Source organism: Synchiropus splendidus, chromosome 7 (assembly GCF_027744825.2).
Source record: "Synchiropus splendidus isolate RoL2022-P1 chromosome 7, RoL_Sspl_1.0, whole genome shotgun sequence".
Lineage (NCBI taxonomy): Eukaryota > Metazoa > Chordata > Actinopteri > Syngnathiformes > Callionymidae > Synchiropus > Synchiropus splendidus.
In genome coordinates, this window is record NC_071340.1 from 27,561,293 (window position 1) to 27,584,073 (window position 22,781).

A 22,781-nucleotide genomic window follows, 5' to 3' on the forward strand; every position below is an offset into this window, starting at 1 on the left:
GACAGGTATGTGCTGGGTGGTGATTGTGCGCCACGGCCTTCACTCATTCTCTGGAAGCTGAACACACACAGAGAGACCTTGTGTGCAGACGCGCTGAAGTCAGCTCAAGACGGCCGCGCTCTGCACCGTCGGCAGAATCCCAAAGATCCTTCCAGCTCCACGCAACCATTACAACCTTTATTTGCAAAAGAGAGTTTGGGGACAAGCAGCCCAGCAGTGAAGTTGCTTGCTGCACTCATCAGCTCGGAGCCAGGCTCCGGGGTCGGCGGCACACCTCTTACATAAAGCCGTCAGTGGGGTCATTACAATAATTACCTTCACTTTCTCCCGAGGACTCCATGCTCAAGCAAGCAAGCAAGAGAGGAAGTCAAAGATACTGAAAGGTGTTTTCGCAGGAGACGCCGTTCCGCCGGCCCTGCAGGGAGCTTGTCACCTCCTGGCTGACAGCAAAGCTTGTGTTTCACCGGTGGCGTAGCCCTCGGTGTGACGGGGCGCTGCACGGACACGCCAGCACCCTCCGCTGTACTGACCTCCACATCCATGGGGAGCGAAGACAAACACGCCAGCACGTAAATAAATATCTCCACAAATGAAACGGGGATGTGAAGTGAACTGAGTGTGGCGTGCAGCCGCGACGCTGCCCTGTGTGGAGCTGCGCTCGCTCCACTTTATTCCTCCACAGTCCCATTAAGAGGTGGACGAGCACAAAGTCTCAACAGGGAAAGGCAGTGGCTTCACGTTCTCTGGCCAAAAAACAAGCAGTTTTCAAACGGAACAACGTGGACATGTGTGGAAGGTTCGACGTCACACAGACGTCGAGCGGATCGCAATTTACAATGGTGATTAGATCACATGTTGAATGAATAAAATTAAATGCATTTCATAATAATGAGTCACAGTGAGAAACAAAGAAGATTCAAAAGCAGCATGGCTGAAAAATGAACAAAATTCTCATCTTGGGATCCAGTCAGACGGCAGGAGAGATGGGAACCGAGGCGCAGACTCGGCCACTGAATGCAGCGGGAACAGTGAAGGGACTAGCAGCAGTCAGTCCTGATGAGAGGGACTCAGCAGGCCCGTGGACATGTGTCAGGCCCACGTCTCCTCCAGCGGGCCTCTCTCTCTGGTCCTCACTCCCAGAGACTCCTCGACTCTGCCACTTCCAACTTTGCTTCTTGTCCTCGCCTCAGAGCCGCAGTCTCTAAACCAAAGGCATCATGGCGCAGGACTGACCTGCGAAGCTTCCCTGGGTTCGGCATGGTTCCGCCCTGGCTACACTCTCCTCTTGCCCTCCCACCGTCTCTCTCCATATCACCACTGGTCCCAACTTGCACTCCTCTGCTTCCACTCTCTCTACATGTTTGGTTGTTGTACATCTTCACTTCTGCTGCGTTTTCCTCTCTTTTCCAACAATTTTTGGATTCATTTTGGGACGCCTTCGGACAGGATTCAGAAAGGGAGAAGGCCGTGATGGACACCTGCTGTTGTGAAATGTTGAGGCGCATCTTTGGTTTCCACGCAGCCTGACGCGTCCAGCATGAATGGTCACGGGCGCATTTGTTACCAAACCACAGTGTTCTCCTGAAGTGAATGAACCGGAGGAGCCATGAACTGAACTCAAGCTGAAGCGAAATGATAATAAGTCACATAAGAGCAGTTGAACCTACATTGGAATATGTTCCTCTCCACCTACCGTTTCAGCCGAGATACAGTCAAAATGACGGCTTCATGTCGGAGACGTTGAATCGGGAAATCCTCCGTAATGAAGTTAAACAGCACGGGGCAAGAGAACGACCCAATTCCTGTCCATGGCTAAATGTCCGACCGTGATCTGCAGGGGATCAGGGAGCACCACTGACCGACATTTCCAAAAATAAGGGGATGACTTCATTAGCTGTGCCCAGAAACATGTAAGCCATACAAGCCAATCAATGCAAACTCTATCAGAGGACTGGCCGTGTTTTAGCTTGACTGGCAGCATTCCACGCATTCTGGGAAGGAAATGTTTTCAAAATCTATATCCTCCTTGTCTTTCCCTCATATCATCCATCTCCATATTAGCAAATTGGCGGAATTAAGAGAGATATTTATAAGGCTCATTTGGGTGCATCATCCAGGGCCATTATCCACACTGGATTTTGGCAGCAGGTATGAGACGCTGACTGGAAAATACTTGATAAAAATAAAAATGACTCCCGCACCACCCCCACAGAAGTGCGCTGGGGTGAGCACAGAGAGTATTATGCTTGTTAAGCTTGTTGATGCGCGCGCCCTGCTGAAGGTGGCGTTTAGAAAAAGAAATGGCTCTCAGTCAGGATGCCAGCAGCTTCCAGGAACTTTGGATGGAGATGTGTGATATTTATCAGAATTCAGAATGAAAACACATTTCCTCAGCCACGTCGCTGTGAAAGAAGAAAAAAAGCACGTGGGCGGATTCCTGAAGCCGACGTGTTTAGCCAAATGGTTTGGTAATTACAGGTGTATCGCCTGTGTACCTGGTATGTCGATGCTATCCGAGTCTGCTTATTATTTTTCTTCAGGTCATTTATTCGTGATTCATGTTGATTCCAGTGGAGCTCACACATTTTTCCAGTGGTGATAACATCACTTTGCAGCGGCAGTAAGAACTGCAGAAGGTCAGCCGTCTGCGGAGCAACAGCTTCAGGTCCACGTGGCCCTGGGACTGAGTTTTCAGGGACGTTGCTTTGACCCTCACTGTAAGTGACATCGTGGTCATCAGGTCGCACAGGCCGACGTGGACAAACCCGAGTTACTCTTCTATGTGTTTTAAGTATTTTATTGTTTTTCTGGCCGCTCATGTAACCGTGCTCATTGTTGTTGACTGGGGGCTGAAGTGGACTTGGGCCCCTCAGGCCTGGAGTGTGAAAGACCCCATGAGGAAGGCGGGTGAGGTTCGTTGTTTCCATGTGCAGAGGACAGATGAAGGCCTGTCAGTTCTGCGTGATGTTCATCCCAGAGTGGATGGATGGGTTTGAAAATGGCTCCGCTGTATGACCATCAGGTCAGGTGCAGGTTCTGGTTCCCCAGTCCGGTGTCTCCAGACTGTAATCCATGGACCCTCAGAGTGGATCAGCTGACACCTGGTTGGTGCTTGCTGGGTGGGATCCCAATCCCACACCCATAAAGCTGTCAGCTGCAGGTTCTGAGCATGGAGTCCGCGTGTCATGCAAGCATGTGTCTACAGGCTGCTCTCTCGTTCGTTTCTCCTCAGTCCTACTACTTTCACAATGATCCGTTGCCACATGCAACAGAAGGGTGAGCTGCTAAGAAAACGCCAGAAAAGTCCATCACGATCCGCCTGCTGCAGAGAGTCCCATCCAAGGCCGTGTTCTTATGAGTGTTTTCTAGAGCAAGCACTCATCCTGGATGTGTGTGTGTGTGTGTGTGTGTGTGTGCGCCCGGACTGATAAAGGTCCACGCTGTGTGTGTGTGTGTGTTTAGTTGAATGTTAGGGGCTGGGCGAGGGGTTGGTGGGGGGTAGCAGGTTGTCACTGATCCCTCCCAAGGCTAATTTTACCCAGGAGTGACAGCAACAGGTGAATGTGGCCGGGACATGGGTAGGGCTGGCGAATGCTGGGGGAGGGGGGGGAGGGGAGGGGAGAACTATACCTGGGTCCACTGAAGATAGACATCAGGGGCAAACGCACGACCCAAATCGAGCGTTTCTATTCAGAGCCAGCTGGTCTGGCTTCATGACATGCAGGACATTTATTGGGAGTTAACGGGAATATGATTGTATGTTTTTCCTCCTCATAAGCTTTTGATTTGGTCTGATTTGAGGAGACCACGCCGAGCCTCAGCTGGTGCTGCAGGGCGCGCGCTTCCTGGCGAAGCAGAGCAACGGCACGGGTAAGCCTCCACGCTGCACTCTCTCCCTGCTTCTCCTGGCCCCACACTGCTGTGAACATGGCCTCCATCTGTCCATCTCTGACCAGGAGCTGGGGCTACGGTTGTTTCAAAACAAGTTGGCGATGCTCACTTGTGAGTGAGGGCAGCCTCACTTGAGAAAGTTTAGAGAACTTTGGAGCTAAAGGAGGAGTCTGGTCCCTGCTGTTGCCATATCTGAAGCCTTTTTAAAGGTTGGAAGCGCAATGGTCCGAGGTGCTTACGTGGGGCGTAATATCACGCCGTTTCCCTGCCTCTAATTCTTCACAGTCAGTTAAGGTTGCCGGTGCTCTTAGGGGTAATTGCTCAGAACATCTCATTGCAGCGTCTGGAGTCACCGGTGGGAGAAAGGAACACAGCTGCACTCTGCTATTTGCTTTCAAAACGACTCATTTCCCCAAGGTAGCTACCTTAGTCAGACTCTCACAACATTAAGTTTAACATGGAAAAACTGGATTCAGATCAGAAGGCCTCACAGCTTTTTTAAAAAAAACAATCTGTCGCTATATATTTACAAAACAAGAAAACGCGACGGAAAAACATGAATGTATCACACTATCAGAAGCATATTTTCACCAAAGAAATGATCCTTTGTCCCAATAAGTTTGACAACATTTTCATAGACCAAAAAAAAAAACGAACGAAGCAGTTGGTTCCCTGAAATATCTTCTCATTTTATTTTGCAGTGAAACTTCCTCATAATTCTTTATTTCCTCTCACAATGGTGCTTTTTTTGCTCTCTGTGGGGCAAGTTGGGTTTTTGCCGACCAGACCTCATCTTCTGTAATATTGTTGCACTCGTGTGTGTGCGTGTGTGTATAGATGTATTTATCTCTCTTTAGCGGTTTGTAAATGCTAATTGTTGTCTGAACATATTGAAGAAATTGATACCAATGATTTAAAAATAAAGAGAGAAAAGACATTGTTTTTTCTCTGTGTCGTGTGCACACGATCAGCGTTGTGAATCTGGGCTGTCTCTCTCTCGTGTTCCTGGTCCGTGTTGCCGTCGGTGACGACGCTGCGTCGGGCTAATTTGCCGCTTGTTTATTTTGCCCCGGCCGCTGACAGATCGCCTGGCCATCATCGGGGGTGTAATTCCTGGTGCGTCGCTCCGCAGAGCACGTTTCATTTTTGAAACAAATGATCATGGAGGGGCGCCGCTCTGCGCACGTGGAAGCGGTTTTGTTTGCAGTGACACGGAAACTCTCGTGTCTTTGTTTTACAGTCAGACGTACAGTAAGAGCAGAGCCCTGCTTTTCCTTCCTGACTTTTATCATTTGCTTTCTGAATATGTGAAACAGGAGCCCATCCTCCTGGATGAGAATTCAACCCCCCTGAGCGCCACAGAGGCCAGAAAACAGTGTGAGGCTCCGGAGCCACCGTGCGACGCCTGTGCGGCGGGGCCGCCTAAATCCACAAAACACGAGTGCTGGCGCGAGGCGGCTCTTTTGATCTGCAGCTAATCTCAGTTGCCTGCCTCCCCTCTGATCATGTCTGAATAAGAATGAGTCAGGGTGATCCTGGAGGCACAAAGAGCTTTAGACGCCGCCGCCGCCGCCGCCGCTCTTCTGTGGAGATCCGCTGTGCCGCACGAGGCCCGTGCCGATGGTCGCGAGGCACGGCGATCTCACATGGTGATATCCCGCTCTTGCTCACAGCCAGACGCGATCAGCTGCTGGTTAAGAGAGTGGAAGAAGTGGCGGGGCCGCGCCGAGTGATTTCCAACTGACAAAAGGACTGACTGAGGTCAGCAGCTGCGTGAAGGAGCGCCGCTGAGAAACCATTTCCATGGCAATTGGAAACAATTAGCCACCAATTATGACTGAATAAAGCGGCAGATAAGGTCATGGTGGTGTTTTTTGGAACAATCCTTCGTGGAACAATACAACTGTGCCATAACTTCAATCATCGTGCTTCCACGATGACGTGCGTTGAATGGTTCCTCCTTCAATCAGAACTCCTTCAGCTCAACCTTGTGCTCGCTCACGACAGTGGATCAGAACGGAGGTCCTTTCTTTTCCTTCACATTTGAATCATATATGAAGAGAAAATGGGGCTGGGATGAAGTGACTGCGCTCGTCAACGCCCACGGTGACGGGTGAGACGCTGCAGAAACTAGTTGTCCTAACCAGCTGTGCTGCTCAACTACGACTGGACTGTTGTTTTCCAACAAGTCACTGTCGGCATGGCGTCACTCTTCCAGCCGAGCTCAACTAAACGTGCACATGCTCCACAATAGAACTTGTTTAACCTCCTCACTTGCTCCAGACACTCCAAATATGAAACAACTGTCTCGAGCCCAAAGATTTTGTTCTAATGTTCTCGACTATAGGAGCTTAAAAGCAGAACACTCAGTGGTTTATAAAGGAAATTCCAGCTCCTCTGATCCCTTTGTTCTGAGAGGAGCAAGTGCAGAGCTCCCCTGCAGGCAGCACTTCAGACTGCAGTTAACAGCACCCAAGTGCTCCTCTGTGGGATGGGTTTGCCGTGTGGACCGATGTAGAGACAAGCGAGGACGAATGACAGAGTGAAACCGTGAACTGAGGACAGAAGAGGAAGAGTGCCAGGTGAGAAGCGCTGTGACGCTCGCCTGTTTTACTTTGCTGTCGTGGTCCGCAACGTTTGAAGGTAAAGGCTGAAGGGCAGCAGACAGGCGGGTGTCATGCTCATGAAGAGCCGATGAACGGCAGGGAATATGAGACACATGCTCGAGAGTCTTCTCCAAAACAACAAACAAACTAAAACACTGGCGGCATCTACGTCATGATTCCTTCATCATTTCACCTCTCACTCTAACCCTGATCTTAGGGGCCTCCAGGACATGTTCCAAGGCCGGCGCATGAGACGTACACACGTGTGAGGAGGGGTGACACTGCAGTCAGAGCCCGACGGCTTCTGCCCCTCAACACCGACACAGCTCCTCAGCCGTGGACAGGGAGAGAGAGTTCTTCTGGAATCCCTCTCACAACAGAACCAGGGAGGCGATGAAGAAGCAGCAGGCAGCCTGTGGCACCGTCGGCCCAGTCACAGGACTGTGGTGCTTTTCCTCTGATGTAACTGGAGAGTCAGGCGCAACAAAGCAAGCGCTTGTTGTTCCGCTTGTGCCTCATCCATAATGCATAAAAGGTGTAGAGCGTGAATGCTGTTGGTTCAACACGACACATGCAAATCACCGGCGCCGTCTCATGTGTGACACGGCTCAGCAAGGGGTCGGCGTGACGCGACGCGACGCCATTGCCGCTTTGATTCCTTCCCATGTTCCCGTCCGACTCATGGACTCTGTGAGGAGGATGAGTCCATGTGTGCTGTAGTCACAAGAGGTGGCATGAAAAATATCAGGTCATTAATGACTTGAGATGAATCGCATTGGAATATTTGAGACCAGAATGATTCCATTGAAGTGGAGTCTGGACATGTTTCGACATGAGGGTGAAAATGCTGGACGAGGTCTTTGCTGCATTAAGTGCACAGAACAAGCTTGTTTCATTCCTTGATTTGTTTCAAGTCTCCTTCATTGAGAGTGCTGGTCATGACATCACACTGGACAAAGTGGTGCGCCTGGGATCCGTGCGCTGAAAACATGCTCCCACAGAAACCCGGTTCACAGGCGACTGAGCTGTCTTGTTGACAGCCATCCATTTCCTGCTCTGTAAATAATGCATCGACGTGAACGGCTTGAATGTGCATCTCAGTGGCTCTTCAAACCTTCTGTCACGGAGGAGAAATGACATCTGACTGTCAATGTAATAAACACAAACTCCTCCCAATGATGGCAATAACAATGATAGTAGAGTTCTTTGTCTGAATCCCCACAGATTTGCATCGCTGGAGGTAATTACATGTGGTTTTCTGACCTTTGCTTTCCTCATCACGCTGCAGTTCCTGTGAAAACAAGGCTGATATTGCCCTCACTTTCATTAGAGATCTCATTAAGACGCACGGTGTCAAGCGTGTGTGCGATGCAGTCGCCTCCTCACCCAGCCACGAAACCAAACACAAAGAAAGTTAACCATGAAGTGCCCCGGCGTGTCGTGTACCGGGGTGTCGAGCTCCGTCACACAAGGAGCCGCACACACGCCTGCTGTGATGTCACGACTGCCCTGAGTGAAGACCAGCTTCTCTCATCTGGGGGCCTCCAGCCCACTGGCAGACTGAGGGCGGCCAGGCCTGCAGTACAAATGTGGTCATGAAATGGATCAGTCATATCCGCCGTCACATTTGGCCAGACTTACGACACTTTTGTCCATAGAGGAAGGCAGACGGTTCTTTGTGCGGTCGTGGACACTCGTCCTCCATGTGGCTGGAAGCCGGTGTGAAGGGAACAGACAGAGGACGACAGGAGGCTGCGCTCTAAGCTGCCTCTGACATCCTGACTCTGACGTTGAACAAATGTGCGATGCGTCTTGTCGCGCTGGTGTAATCGCCAGCTAATTGTGAAGAGCAGAGCATGAGGACACTCTCCGCCCTGACAGGCAGATTGTGAGTCCATGTGCACGTGACGGAGGACAGATTGCAGGCGAGGCCTGGCTGCTCTCCTCTGTCCTCCCAATGTGTCGGTGTGGAGGCCCGTTTCACTGAAACACACGCTCTTCCGAGGACAGCTACGTGTGATGCTGAGACAGGAGCGCCAGGGAGGGCTTCAGCCAACCACCCAACACAGATCCCACACTCTCAGCAGCTCTCTCTGCTGCTGCCGCTCCTGTCCGTGACAGATCCAAATGACACAATCATTTTGGACTAATGCTTGCTTCTTGGGACGAGGCTTCCAGGGCAGAGGCACAGGATTGTGGAGCGACAGCTAGTGGCTGGCCCGGCGACAGGGCTGATGAAGCATCTAGACAGAGCGATGCGCGAGATGCTGTGCAGCACACTGGCAGATTTCTGATCCACTCTGGTGAGAGTCGGGCTCCACCGGCTTAACTTAACTTACGCTAATGCTAACGCCGTTGGAGAGTCCCTCTCAGGATTGGTTGTTTTCACATCCATGTATTCGCTTCATCGTGACACTTTTGCTGGAGTTCCTTTCATTTGTAGCTTGGCTGCAGCGAGTCAGTTGGTTCATTGATATTGAGAGCAACACAGCATTAAGAAAATCAACTTTGTCACGAGTCAAGACCTGGAGCGGGACCCAAGCGCAGTGGTGAAAGTCACAGGAGGCAGGAGCCAGTCAAAAAACAATATTTAATCATTAACAAGAAAATCACAACAGAAAGCCTCACCGAACCGGGAGAATCAAACAAACTTACATCTGGAAACGGAGAGACTAAAGCACCATGAACAGAGATGGTCCATCACAAAAGAAACCAGGAAACAGGACGAAACAAAGCACCAACTCAGGCACCAGGGTTTAGGACAGAGTCATCCAAAACAAGCTAGCTAGTGCACAGAACAAGAGAACGAACCAGGAGAGCCACGAGAACCAGGAGTGACCACAGGGAACGAAGGAGAGCGTCACAGAACCGGGAGAAACCAACAAACTCAAATGACAGGAACTAAAGGAGTCAATCTGGCAACGTTGCTGGAGTCCAGGTGTCTTTATACTCAGGTGATCAGGGGTTGATTGGCTCCAGCCGTGTGCCACAGGAGCAGGAAGGGAGGAGGGACATTATTGTGTCTACTGTGACAAAGGTGTGTTGTGCACGTCCAAACTTCAGCGCTCCTGAAGGGGGTGTGGTGGGCAGAGTGCCCCCAGGACACATGAGGTCCCTGTCTTTTTGTAGTCTTTTTAAATTGTATACATTTTACCGTGGGTCGATTCAGAATATCATACTAAACAATGAGGCAGTTTAGTGTGTACCTGCCTGCGGGTCACTTCACTGCTGCTCTGCGAGGACGAGTGGGAGGGGCCACGGTGTCAGCGCTGGTGACACTCAGTTCAAATCTGAATACATTGGTGTGTAACTGATGAGAGAGTCACATGTTCTTCCTGGACTGTTTCAGACTGAAGACAGAAACATATTGGATCTGGAGTCTGAATCTGGATCTGCCGCAACACCAGGGTTAACTGGACTATAGACTTCTATCATGTGTGTCGTCCTCATGATAATAATAATAAGATAATGGAGGGAAACTCAACCGGCAAGGTTTGTAATTGTTATGTTTCGTGGCATCTCCGGCCCTTTAAAACGAGCTGCCACAGTCTGGACTATTTTCAAACAAAGTCAGTGCAACTAGCATTTTTCCTGGCACAAAACTTTTGTGTTTTTCCTGCTCCACAACCACATGTCAGTAATATATGTGATGAACCGATGATCAAGTTCCCATTAGATCCATCCCAGTGTTGCTGAAGGTCTCTGCTGCTTTGCATAAGGCAGCGGCGGTGCGGGCGGTAGCTTTTCCTCGTGGACCTGTCGATCATTTATGAATATGCATGGACGCTGGTAATGATTTTTCGATCCATCTCCCACCGTCTTCTGTTCTCCAACCCCACCAACGCGGTGATGGGTCCGCTGCTCATCTCTCTCCTCTTCTCTCACTCAGGTGCCAGAGAACCTTGTGATCACTGAAGAGAAGTGAATCAAAAGCAGCAAGAATTCAAGCCAAGGAAGCGCGAAGGTGGTACGTGTGATCGTGTCTTCGCGCTGTTGACCCTCACGCCAGTGTTTTCATGTTGCACTCATGCACCTGCAGTGTCGGACACACTGCTGTGTATCGATTCTCATGGCTCGGCAGAGGAAATGCCATTAAAGATTTAGGGGTCAGGTGATGTGAAGGTGCTGTCCCGGGCCATCAGACACCAGCTCTTGGGTTACAGATGGTAACGTCCACCCGCCAGGCAGATTAGTCAGCATCATTTATTCATCAGCTGATTTCATATACCATCATTTACGACCGCCGACGCTCGAGTGAAGAGACGGGCCAGCTGCGGCGGGAGGGGGGGCTCGCTCCTCACAGGGGAACTTCAGCGGAGGCCCAGACTCTAAATGAAAGGTGCACGTTGTCCTTGGAACATGAGCTGGGACGCGCTGCATGAATGAGAGGCAGGTGGAATGTCACATATCCGCATCAGCAGTGGGAGGAATCCCTGAGTAAAGTCGCACGCCACATCCTCCCCTCGTGCCACACACATGCAGGAACCTCCCCAAACTGCAGCCAGGCGGAGACTGCAAGAGCTGCATGTCATGATGTTTAACAACAGAGAGCGGCATCCGCAGGTCCAAGCTACTGCCCGTGAAAAAACCATTTCTGTCACATAGAATTACTCGTCTGTTGTTTTGATCATTTGTCAGCAATGCAACCAAGTGACTCTCCATTGAAGTGCCAGTGAATACCACGTGTCATACTGCTGCACAAGTAGTGCAATAATAATAGTGATAAGGATACTAATAATGGGGCGGTGGAAGGGCCCGTGGGTCCTACCAAGCTCACCAGTGTTTCACAATGAACTCTGGGCTTTTGTTTCCTGATGAAAATCACCTATCTAAAATTGAGATGTGATGAATATCTCCGGTCCGACCGACTTAATGGCGTCTCCATCAGAGGCAGCCCATCCTCCCGTCCCACTTGATACCAGGCGTGTGGGGATAATGGAGTGGCGCTGTTGCTGCGCCTCTGTCGGGGGATCCGTGGCTCCAGCTCTTATCTGAAGTGGCGAACTTGCTGTTTTAATTGTTATCTTCACGCTCATAGAGGGGATGTTTGGGAAGCATTCAGCTGGATGGAGGATAAAGGCCTGGTAATTCCCCAAGCTTACTGTCTGTGTCAGTGCTTATCAGCCGGAGATAGCGCCGGCCTGAGACGATGATTGGCAGCAGGCAGCCGAGAGGTGGAAACTGTGTATGAAGCCATGAGGAAGTGCTCACGCCGCGGTGCAGACGGGAGGAACTGAGCGAAGACAGCTCAGCGCCGAAGGCTGCGTGAAGGCTGGTGCGTCACCGTCAGTGGGATCTTGATTTGGGTGTTGGGATGGCTCGTGGACGGGACGTGCGCTTCGGCACCCAACATGAACGGACCTCGCCATTAAACGTCCATTCCTGTAGTGTGCGCGACAGAGCTGGTGAAAATGGAGGAGAAATAATGGAGCGAGAGAAACGCGGCTGGAAACGCTCCTCCAGATCAGGGTCACACAGCGAAGGTCCTCTCAGAAGGTCACAGCACATGGTAGAGTCGTGCCACAAGCACGACTCCCTGGCTTTGGATGGGTGGCCACACCAAAGCCAGCACTCTTACTTCCTGCCAAAGAAAGGATGTGAGAATCCTCCACTTTCTTTGAGAACGTGAACCCGAGCCCACGACCGAAGCCTGACGATGAAACATGACAGGAAGCAGATGTTTAACTTCACATCTTGGTCAGCAGCTAACTCATCTGCAAGTGTTCCACCAAGTGACATAACTTTTCCAGAAATGGGTCGCGACGGCTTCAGAGGACCAGTTGAAAGACACATGCCACACTGTCTTCCCTCGCGCCACTCGGCGTCCACTTGATCCGGCGTGCGTCTTTCATGAAAGTTCACGGTGGAGACCAGGCCCCGCCCCCTCGCGCGGCGTGAAAAATGAGAGGGAAAAAGCGATTCTTCCTCCTGTGCAGCGTGAGAGGAGCGCGCTAAGGGGAAAGAGTGGGTCGGGATTGTGGGAAGGAAGAGCAACATCCCCGTCAAAGCTCCAGACGTCCAGCAGCTCCACCTCCAGCACCGGCGCCGCCGCGCTCTCACACAGCTCACAGTGGCCGAGGCGAGCCAGACGGAGACAGCGCGCACTCTCCTGCCTGACTGTGCACAGACGTGACTGGACTCGGCAGCGCAGGTCACTTTTCTTCGCCTCCTCCTCCTCCTCGCTCCCTGCGAAGTTGCGCTCCTGGATTTTAAGCGCGCGTCCCGGCGAAGTGTCCTCCTGCGCCAGCCGCGTCCTCCTCCAGCCGCCGGCGGAGCGCGTTCCGGTCCTCCTCCAGAAGAGTCGGAGACACAGTAAGTCATGTCGCCACTTGCACACACTTTGCGCTACTTTATCACCCTCGGTCTCTTCCAACGAGCGCGTCCGTTTTACGCGCTTGTTTCCGACCGACTATTGATTTGTTGTGACCCCGCATCGACTGGGGAAGGGTCACATTATGACAAGTTCACGGGGCTTTAAAGAGTCTTTCAGTGGCCGTAGTTGGGCCGGGAGGAGTCGTTTAATGGGTCTTTTTCAGCCTCATAGATGTGCGCGAGACTGCGACCTCGCAGCACAATAACTCCGAACTTGCGCCTTTCATAAAAGTAACGTGTCATTTCGAGCCTTAATATCGCGCTGAAGTGGTCGATCACTAACGGCTAAATAAAGCGAGATTCTTATCAAGCATGGATTTATTTGAATAATCATGTGGGCAGCCAGTTGAAATCCAAGCGTTGCACAACTTTTTCAATGTGTATTTTTGTCCACCTTTCCGGACGATTTAAGAAATGTGACGGTGTGAGTCGCTTTTTAACGCTGCAGTGATTGGCCTGTTGAAACTTTCACTGGTTGAAGTTTGCCCTGAAAAATTCATAAAACATTATTATTATTATTATTATTATTATTATTATTATTATTATTATTAGTAGTAGTAGTAGTTATTATTATTATTATTGTTATTATTATTATTATTATTGTTGTAATATCTCCAAAACAGTTGCAAGTAAATTATAATTGAATTGAACTGTCTGCTTTTGATTGACAGCTTCAGGTCTGAGACATACGTGTTTATAATAAATGCACTTTTTATGTCTTTGCCCATGAATGTGTTTGATGTATAAATTGTTGGAAAATTCCAAATGATCAGGCTAGTGGTGAAATACACACATACGAGTGTGTTCATTTCTGTCTTAATCGTCGATCTTGTAAATTGATGCGCTGGGCTAACGTAACCTACGGCTTTATTCATTTCTAGTTGACTTCTATTCTATAATAAATCTGTGTGGTACGTCCAGCTAACTATGTGCTGAATATGGAGCTTTTGCTGAAGCAACGCACGAGTGTCGCAGTCAAAGTGTCGTGAGAAAAGGCAAAGAAAGTTCCAAGATCGACGCTGCTGCCTGTGCTTTTTACTTATCTGAGCAACAAACAAATGAGGGTAATTGTTCAAGCAAAGAGAGGAGGCTTGAGATCAGATGATCATTCATCACTTTAGCCTCAAGTGTTTTTCGAAGCGCCCGTGGTGTCGACATCTTCTCTCTTTCTTGGCCATCATCAGTGAAGTTGTCCTGTCTGGCCTGCTGCTCTCTTGGGATTTAGTGTTAGCTTAATCCGCTCAGAGGAAGGTGAGCGCTGGCATGTGGACACACAGAGGACTCTCTGTCACTGTAATCTCTCACACGCGCCCGCCCCCGCGCGCGCGCACGTAAGCTGTGGCAGGCCACGGCACATTTATGAAGGATGTCCCCGCGCGTCGCACCAGCACACGGCCTCAGCGACGCCCCCACGCTGTCCGGCCCGTGCGCTGCCTGTGTGTCCCTTACTCTCTTAAGTCCTCTCCCTGTGGACAAATCATGTGGGATTGTGCAGGCTGATTCACAAATCCAACAGTGACAACACTCTCCTACCCGTCCCACCGAGGGGGATTAGGGGGTCACGTGCGGCTGTGATTGGCCAGGGCATTGAGCCGATTGTCAGGGCCCTGTGCTGTACACCAGGGGCTCAGAGAGCTTTAGTTGAGAGGAACGGGGAAGGGCCCCGCCAGGATGGACTCTTCTCCAAGACGGAACCAGTGACAAGTGGTGGCAAAGCTGAGCGGAAATGAAGGCGGTTGAGTCCTCACCAGACTCGTGGGAGCGTCGCTCCTGAATGCAGACGTTGAAAATCAACACCAATTTGTGAGCATAACTGCCGGCCTGTGCGGGTAGCGACTGAAGCGCGCGAGCGAGGGCAGGAAAAAGGCCGGCCTCTCGCTCATGGACCTGTTGAGAGGGCCGTCCGTGTGGGAGCGTGTTCAGGAGCGTCTCAGGCCTGACCTCCTCCAGTTCTGCCCCCCAGGAGCCCAGTGGCTGCCGCCGTCCTCCAGCAGATCCACAGCATATATTTGAATATGTCCTGGTTTCTGCATAATGATGCAGGTCTCTGTCGAGTAATTAGCTGTGACGTTCAGCAACTTTCTGTGTAAGTGAAGGGGGGGGGGGGTGTTCACTGGGGTGTTAAAGATCACAGAGGAATATATCAGCCTTTGATGTTTAATTGTATTGTAAAACACACTTTAGAATATTTCTCCATAAAGTCGACTTCTGGCTGTGTGGGGCTTTGTGTTCCTTTTGTGCGTCTGTCTGTCGGCGTGTGTGTGTGTGTGCTGTTTGTCTGAGGAGTGTGTCTGTTTATGCGCCGGAATGTTTATGCTTTTGTTTTCGTGATTTTTTTTTTTTTTGTCTTGGGTTTTCTGAGGTTGTTGCTGGCGCAACGTCGCATGAAAATGCCTCCTTCCCTCCTTTATTCTCGCCGTGAAGAGCTGGATTTGATGTCTGGGATGATGGAGGAGTCTGGCAAACAGTGAGAGGCAAACTGAGCAGCAGACAGATGCGCAGAGGATCACTGCAGCTACGCTGGCGTCCTGTTGGAAGCCGTGCGCGTCCCATTGTCAGGATCCACACAGTCAAGTGGATGAGCAGGACGTCCTGCCGTCTCTTTTCCTGTTTCCTGTTTCCTGTTGGGCCTGCTGGCCATTACGCCTGCAGCAGCTGGGTGGTCGCACCGTCACGTCCTCGGCTGTGGCCCACCTACCTAAAGAGACGCCTCCAGCTCTGCGCAGCGTTTGGACTGGCCGAGCTGCGTGATAAGACAGGGAGAAATATTTAGGCAGATAAAACCAGAAATGAAATCAAGCATCTGGACTGAAAGTTTCAGAGGTTTTCAAGAGGTATTTAAAATAGTTTGTTTTCCGGGGCCAAAAATAAATGAATACATTTCACTTGGATGAGTTTAGAAACTAACTGCAAATGGAATATATGTAAATATATATATGTGTGTGTGTGTGTGTGTAATATAAGTGCTTGAGCTCAAGTTCATTATCAGCTTATTCAGATTACTTTGTGTAATATTGTATTTTCAACCCCAAAAAAGAGAGTAAAAATAGAGTTAGATTTTTCAGATTTAGTTTTTCTTTCATTGAAAATGATCAGGAGTGAATGAGGGGCTGAGGAGTCCCCCCACGACATGGAGCCATAAATCCAGAATGAACTGGGAATCCTTTTTAGTGGCGGCCTGGAGTTATTTTGTGGTGAAGCTGTTTGCCGTCCATGTGTGTAAGTGTGGCTGGTGCCGTGATAAAGCACAGTGGCCGACCTGTGAGCGCCACCTTTTTAGCCTCTAATATATTTTCAGAGAGAAGCCCTCTCTCTTTGGTGTGGCACAGATTTGGACTCCACCCAGTGGAGAGAAAAAAAGCTCCTCCAGTGGTGGTGATTTATCTTTGTCATGGCGGCAACATAGCCGAGTCATTCTGCGACCCAGTCTGCAGAGACACATAGAGGTAGCTCTGTGTCGCCGGCCCGCCCCAGTCACGGCCGTCTGACAGGCCGACTCGGTCTGGTGCCACGGGGACACGCCGCCGCCCCGCTCCACAGTCTCAGACTTCAGATGGAGCCTATTGGAGCACAATCCTAAAGTCGCGGGCGGCTGTTTGGACTCTCGTAGTCACAGCCGTCACCATCAGGTGACGATCCTGAGTCAGGTGATGCCAGTCACATGGCCTTCCTTCCGTCCGTCCCAGAATGGAAGTTGCCGAGTTGCTGCCCAGTGTCACACTGGCAGGCCCGAGGAGCGGTGCCTTCCCAGGTCTGCAGCTGAAACACACGTTGCATGGCAGAGTCTTGCGCTGGACTCGGAGGGCACGGTCCCGTCGGAAAGGTTGTTGACACGTGACGGGAGCATCCTGCCAGAGTTCACGGCAGCCTGGGCCATCTGCCTCCTTCCCACACCCAGCCTCTCTCCTGAACAGCACAACATCTCCGTCCAAGCCCACATCTCTGTGGCCTGGCTCCTGCTGCGCCCTGATCTATGACTTGCTCCGGCTCCCAAAGTGCAGCCTGTGATGTCATTAATTTTACTCATACTTAATGGATGCGCTGTCTGGGAAGAAACGGGAGAGAGTGGAGAGCACGGATGTGAGGAGCATGGGCAGGAGACAGAGAGGAAGAGGAGGATGTGGAGATGGCCAGTGAGTCAGAGACAGAGGAGGCTTGCAGAGCAGTTGCATGTATAATGAATGAGGGGGCACTTTGTTTGAAACTCCAGCCCCGCGCCGCACTTCAAGGTTTGCTGGCCAGAGTGGGGCCTTGTGATCTGCGCGCGCCTCTGTGCTCTTTATCCTGCCAATAGATGCTTTCACCTGCGCTTGCACCCGCTGGAAAAACAAATAGCCCCGCGCGCGTGCCCGCGCGTGCGTGTGTGTGTGAGGAATAGAGCCGGAGCCAAGTGACAATGGAAGCAGGGTTGGTGGGAAGGGTGAGGAGAGGGGCCAGTTTGTCAAACGGTGACGCCCAGACGATACTTAGGAGAATACTGGCACCCAGCCCACCCTTCCTAAATAGTGCTGGCTGCAGAAATAGCACAGCCCTGATATTGACTTCTGTCTGTCTGTCTGTCGTGTGTGTGTGTGTGTGTGTGTGTGTGTGTGCCTCCTCTGCTAACCCTCGTTCTTACTTTAACTGGTCTGAGGTATAAATGTTTCTAAGACGAATAATACCTCACACACACACACACACACACACGTATATATAGTGCATTCTAAAAAGTATATATATTGATTTATAATTTGATTTACCTGGTTTCTGATCTTGTTGGATATTAATAATCTTATCTAAAACAAGTTCAGCAAAAATAATACCTCAATAATAATAATACGTCATTTATACAAACACACACACACACATATATATAATTGTAAACACACATATATGTGTGTTTACAATGTGCATTGTGTTTCAAAAAATGAACAAAATATTGATTTATAATTTTATTTTTCTGTTTCTAATGTTGAATATCTCAAACAAGTTGAGAAAAAAAAACACAAATAAGAAAACTTGATTGTGATATAGAATTAGATTTTTCTGTTTCTGATCTTGTTGAGTATCTCGAACAAGTTGAGGAAGAAAAAAAAGGCGCCTCAGCCATGATCCTGTGAACGGCACCTTCTGAAGCAAAGATATTCCAGCTTCTCTGGTGTGTGTCCGCCTGATGTGTGTGCGTGCGATGTGTGAGTAAATGCGCCCGAGCGCGCGACGCCTTTATTATCTGGGATAAAAATGGCCTCAGTCTTATTTTTGGCCCGGTGCTGGACTCCTGCTCTTAAAAATAGCCCAGGAAGTGCGGGGGATACCTGCCGTGGCTCCAGCCTCCCTCCATGTCACATCCATCCAGCGCCGGCCCACGCACAGCAAACCCCTGGGGCCCAAGCAAACAGGATGGGACTCACATTTAGGCTGTGAGAAAAGCCGGCCGCAGAGTTTGCTGACTCTCGCTGTTGATCCAAGATGGACTGGAGCAGACCGGAGCTTCCTTTCCCGGCGCGTGAAGAACAACGCTTTTTGACTTGAGAGTGGCCTGAAAATAAGAGCCGGCACTTGTGCCTGGGCTCTGCCATCTGTACGCCGAGGAGTCTGGCGAATCTCAGCTGTGTATCTCAGACATATGCCATGCCAACACCAGCGGGTGTCAACTTTCTCTCCGTGGCTGCGTCCTCACATTCTGCTCGCACTTTCCTCACTATGTGACGTGGTGCCCCCTTTTTAATGAGTTGCAATTCTTTGTGGAAGCAAAGGTTTGTCTTTGAAATGTGTGGCTTCTTGGAGCGGTATCTTTTTGCAGATTAGACGGAGGGGCGTCAAGCGTGTTGGAGACTGTGGTGGCTTTCTTCCAAACCAAACTTGATGGTTGCACGTCAGGTTCAGTGAGGAATGTGTGCCCTGTGACATCAGAGGCAGGTCACGGTGCAGCGTGACTTCGAAGGATTTGACAGGGACGTCGTCAGGCTACCTCGCTCACATTGATCTGACACTTTATTTGTATTGATTTTGAGGTCAGCAGTGTTTTTTCACATCTTAGTTCTTAGTCCCTCTCACTCATCAGGGGGATTGAAACTTCTTTGGCTCCTTTCTGGCCATTTTAAAGGAGAACAGGTGCTTGATGGATGGTTTAAAGTGAGACGTGAGTGGATGGAGTGAAGCGTCACACGCGGCTCACGTGGGACTCTGCTGTCTCCGACTGCCTCCACCAGTTCGGTGACCAAAGCATCTCCTCTGTTCTGCGGCCTCGTGTTAGAAACTGGCCCTGCAGTGTGGAAATCGACATGTGGAGCCTTCATATGTGAGCAGGATAATCAGCAAGGAACCATTGTAAATCGGGGCTGCTCTTCCTGTTCCTGATGTGAGCGCGGCGACAGCTTCGTTTGATAAATGGCCGACTGCTTACGGAAGCCCTGGCCTGTTCTCACGGTGAGAACAGGCAGTTTTGTTCTGCTCCCTTCTCCCCTGTTCTTCAAAAAAGCTGCGGCGCAGGCTGTCGATGACCCAGTTCTGAGAGATGGTCCAAACACAAGGAAGAGCAGAGCAGAACCCGCTGGGAGCAGAGGAGGCAAGAGGCTAGTGGGAGTGATGGAGTGAGGAGGGAGACTGTGAGTATAAAAGGCACTTGTGGGAAGTTCACGGCAAAGCTCCTCTTGATTTATTTATTTATTTATTTGCGCGCCTCCTCCTCCTCCTCCTCCTCCTCCTCCTCGTCTCTACCTATCCCGGCTTCCTCAGCAGAAGAGGAGCCCTGGGAGTGATAACAAGGATTAGCTTCCAGTGTTCACCACCTTGTGGTTAAGTACACGTGTAATGAGTTGTTTGTTTGGGATAATGCACGGTCGGCAGGGCGCGAGTCTCCCGCCCTCCTCCATCCTGAGGTACAGGGGGAATGTGGGGCACGTGGGATCGGACATGTGCAGGTATTCACACACACACACACGGTGGAGCCCCCAGCCCTGCGAGTTCCCACACACAGCTGCGATGCAGGTCACCCGGCGTTCTCAGGCCTGCTGGGGGTCACAAGGCTGGGCCTTGTCCTCCAGCGTGAAGCAGAGAGTTGAAGGATATGAGAAGAGGAGTTGTGCCACCAGAGCAGCGTGGGTGAGTGCGGCTCGTACTCATGTGCGTGAAGTGGAAAAAGCTGTCGCCCTGTGGAAGGGACGTGCGCGCTATCATTAGCTGGGGCTGGGGAGTGGGAGGGGGCACTGGAGGTTATGTGAACGCTGCAGCTGTGCTCGCAGCCCAGGGATTTGAGTCGGGGAACTCCCAGCAGCCAGGTCCTTCGCTGCGATCCCAGCCCCCGAACACAGCTCGCTGTCACCACCCGTCACTTCCCAAATAGGAGAAAGTAAATAGGCAAGGATTGATGCTGGGTGGCGAAGATAAGAGTGTGAGAGGAGAGAAAAAGAAACGATTTATGGATGGGCCCTCTTGCCCGGCGCTCGGGCCTCTCACTCTCCTCGGATGCTTTTTACTGCCAAAGTGACCAACGCGTCAAACCTTTCTCATGTGAAGAATGTAACAGATAAACATTGTCGACTAGAGCCGGGAGGACGAGGGACACGAATCCGCTGAGACAGTCGATGGCTCCCAGCTCCAGTGTCGCTGCCCGTCAGGACAGAAGCGCCACCGTGTCTTCGGTGGCATCACTGAGTGATGATGGTCTGTTATACCCAGCCAGGCGGCTGTGTTGAATCCACCCTGCCTCACCTGATCATCAGATGGAAGACAGTGCCATGTAATTCTATTTCAATTGAGCTCAATCCACCAGTGTTCAGGTGACATGCCATTGTGAATTCAAGTCACTTCACTGGCTTCCTCCCGGTGCCTTCATCTCATGGATAAGGTGGAGGCCTTGGACCTGAACTTGCTTGTCAGGCTCTGTGATCAGCCCAGGATAGAGAGGTGGCAGGGGAAGAAGAAGAAGAAAGCAGCGCATGGTGGCGCCCCGCCAATGCATTCAACCTGCCACCGCATCCAACTACAAGGCAAACAATGGCATAAATCATCTCACAAGATGTTGCTACGACGACAGCATCAACAATGGCAGGCTCATGCCAGCGCGAACACACACCGAACCACACACGCAGCATGTTAAAAACCAACTACCAGAAGAGGAATGTGACGGCAAACAAACACCTCGGCGTGTAAACAACTTCTCTGAGGAGGAGACGACTAAATGAGACGCGTCGGGAAGATTCTGCTTCTCATTTGATCAGAGAAGTGGCACCGTTCGTTGTGAACCAGGAAGTCGGCAGAGAAGTTGCAGGCGCCTTTATTTCCACTGCGCGCAACGACGGGGAGCAGCTTTACCAATGGAGCGTGCTCAGGCGGCAGCGGGCCGAGGCTGACCCGTATGACCACGTATGTGCTGCGCCTGGCGGCGGCGGCGGCGTCGCAGCCAGCTTCATCTGGTGACTGGCGCTGAGGTCTCCTTCAAACCGCTCGCTGCCATCTTGATTTTGTGCAGCTGTGCAGACTCTTTAATCACCAGCTATCTTTTTTCACTGGCCCCTCCCCCCCCTCCTCCTTAACATATGTTAATTGGCTGCTTTCTGTGACAAATTACGAGCGCCTGCTTTGATGAGGTCGGACCGTGATGGCGCTGGGAGCGGAGCGCCGTGGAACTGCCAGTCCCTGGCTGCCCCCCCCGCCCCACTAACCACTCCAAAAGGGAGCGCGGCACCCGGCCGGTGACTAATGAGAGGCTTGGACTGGGCCTGGCCCGGCCGGGGCCTTGCTGGGGCCCCGCCCCCAACAACAGAGGCTGATCTGTAGGCAGCGTATGCAGCCACACGCCTGGCACACGCCACACAACCTTTCGCCTCACGCACCCCACCGCGCTGGTGCTCCCCAGGGAGCCGTCAGGCCAAGCGGTAAAAGAATAAGGAAACACTTTTAGCGCGTGACCAACTTGACACAGGCGGCTGCCAACCTTTCGAACACGTGTCTTCCAGGGAGAAGACACTTTTCATGTCACGGTTGCTCTAGTGTTACGAGCACAGATCAGTGCGTGTGGAGTATAAAAGTGTGGAGACGTAGCTTGACGTCCATCACGCTGCTGCCCCAAGTTCAGGTTTGAGTTTGAAATTTTCCCGATAGCTATGAGCTCAGCTCGGGGGACACACGACACGCTGCACTCCAGAGACTGAGCACCTTTAAATGATGAGTCTCAAACGTTTTCAGAAAGTTCAGTTTCAGAAAACTCATCGGACTCTTGAGTCATATTTCAGTCAAGCACGTGTGATTCTGCGTAGCATCCACCATGCATCTGTGCCTATCTGGTGAGACATAAACATCGTATTTCCAAGGCGTCCGTCGGCTTCTCACTCAGCGTGCAACTCTCTTTGTCCGTCCCGATTGATCCCGAATTGCATGAATAATGTAGGGTGCAGGCGCTGCGTATCAAGTTCACGTTGCGCGAGTGGTGGGAGTATAGCGATGCAACCTTATCTCTGCTCCACAAAGGGGCTGAAGAACTATGGAAGTGAAAACAGTGTTGGCCCACAGTAAAATGGTCTCTCCCTAATTTAGATATCAAACTGCTGTTGGTTCACATTTCCCTCATTTATGATATGATAGTGAAGCCTGCATCACTCAGCCGACGGCTCTCACTTCATCTGCCACTTCACATTTGAAATCTAGGTTACTCGGTTTCCAAGCGCAGCGCAGGGAGAGAGGAGGGGAAAAAAAATGAGAAAGGTCATATCTGTGAAGGACACGGCTGCTGAAGTGAGCAACCTTATCGTTCACTCTCCGATGTGCGGTTCAGGCTGGGACGGAGCCAAAACGGCTTCCACAATCCAACTGTATACCGTTACTGCGTGCCTGAGGTGAGATTTCACTTTTCCTCCTCATAATGTGACACCCATTACCCAGTGAGGTCCCAGTTTCGCATTACAACAGAGAATTTCAACATAAACGCTCACG

The 22,781-nt window shown here is 51.0% G+C and overlaps 1 protein-coding gene across 11 annotated transcripts in view; it reads left to right on the forward strand.

Moving 5' to 3' along the window:
- Nucleotides 1-3,723: 3,723 nt before the first annotated feature.
- Nucleotides 3,724-22,781, forward strand: part of mef2cb (myocyte enhancer factor 2cb) — a 55,470-nt gene continuing 36,412 nt past the window's right edge. For 2 of the 11 annotated variants that reach the window (XM_053871913.1, XM_053871914.1), the window contains exon 1: nucleotides 10,524-12,809. The gene's annotated coding sequence lies outside the window, so the exon portion shown is untranslated. Of the gene's footprint in view, nucleotides 3,871-6,333; nucleotides 6,474-10,386; nucleotides 10,465-10,519; nucleotides 12,810-22,781 lie in introns of those variants that run through there. The other 9 variants (XM_053871907.1, XM_053871906.1, XM_053871908.1 and 6 more) reach the window with 9 other exon arrangements.